The 1498-nt window shown below is 46.3% G+C and overlaps 1 pseudogene; it reads left to right on the top strand.

Annotated features, from left to right (window-relative positions):
- The first annotated feature begins 101 nt into the window (after positions 1-101).
- On the top strand, positions 102-1462 carry LOC21383787 (annotated as a pseudogene).
- The last annotated feature ends 36 nt before the right edge of the window (positions 1463-1498 follow it).

The raw sequence follows: 1498 nt of genomic DNA on the forward strand, positions 1-1498 counted from the left end.
TCTCTCTCTCTCTCTCTTTGATTCTCCACTAAAGTAAAGAAAGTACCACTATATAATCCATTCCAATCCCTTGTATAGTTATAGTACCGTACTAAACGCAGCTTTTTTCTCTGCCGTTTTGCCTCTCTCAAGACCATCCTTTCTCAGACCAGACCACCACCTTACGACTTTCTCTCTCTTGTTTCTCTCTCCTCTTCTCTTCTCTTCTCTTGTTCGCAGTTTAATGCAAGCCGAGCGGCGTGGCCGTAGGGCTGTGTGCCTCCTCTGCGGTGCTGTTAATGCGAAGCGGCGTAGGGCAGCGAGAATCTGACAGACAGATCGACAGCTCTGATCGTCTCTCTCGATTATCTGTTCCTTTTTGTGGAGCCAAATTTACGTATTTTCGGTTTCTGTGAAAATCTTTGGTATTGTTCCCTAGTCAACCTTGTCAAATCATTCATAGTCAAACACCTCCAGTACTGTATACAAGAATATATATCCATATACGTATATATACGTTTATAATTGGAAGAGGGACGCAGAAAAAGAGAGAAAAGTTGGAAAAGAATGCTTGAATCGGTGAAGTACCTGATCGGCTCCGTCGGAGCGAGCGGCTACAGCTCGAAGTCCACCGCCGACGAGGTCACCGAGATGTCTGATCTGCGATCTGTGACGGCAATCATCACAGGTGAGAAAGCATAACCGTCGGATTGCTGTGATGTTGATCAGTGGAGTGTGTGCTGACGTTTGGTTTTGTTTTGGATTAGGCGCTACGTCGGGGATCGGCGCGGAGACGGCTCGGGTGCTGGCGCGGCGCGGCGCGAGGCTCGTTCTGCCGGCTCGGAGCTTGAAAGCCGCTGAGGATGCGAAGGCGCGAATCGCGTCGGAGTATCCGGACTCGGAGATCGTCGTCATGGCTCTCGATCTCAGCTCTCTCGCTTCCGTTCGGCGCTTCGTGGTGGAGTTCGAGGCTCTCGACTTGCCTCTCAATCTCCTCATGTAACAAACCTATCCCCTCTCTCTCTGAGTCGTTTTCTGTTTGGCTGGCGAGAAAACGCTAGAAAATTTTTTCCTCACGTTTTCTTTTCCGGTTTCAGTAACAACGCCGGGAAATTCGCGCACCAGCATGCGATTTCGGAGGACGGAATAGAAATGACCTTCGCCACTAATTACTTAGGTAATTAAATGGTTTTTTTTTTTTTTTTTTTTTTGCTATAAACGATAAAGAAAATATTTATCAATTATCTGATATTTATTTTTCTGGTTCTTTTTCTTCTTTTTTTTGGCAGGCCATTTTCTACTGACGAAGCTCTTGCTGAAGAAGATGATCGAGACGGCGAAGGCAACCGGAATCCAAGGCCGAATCGTGAACGTTTCGTCGACGGTTCATGGCTGGTTTTCCGGCGATATGCTCCGATATCTCGGCGTGATAGGCCGAACCAAAAGGTGAATAAACGAAACGAAATTATCAGCAGAAATTTAATTAATTAAATCAATACGTGTAGTTGAGTTTATTTTG

Source organism: Morus notabilis, unplaced genomic scaffold (assembly GCF_000414095.1).
Source record: "Morus notabilis unplaced genomic scaffold, ASM41409v2 C11418450, whole genome shotgun sequence".
NCBI classification, from domain to species: domain Eukaryota; kingdom Viridiplantae; phylum Streptophyta; class Magnoliopsida; order Rosales; family Moraceae; genus Morus; species Morus notabilis.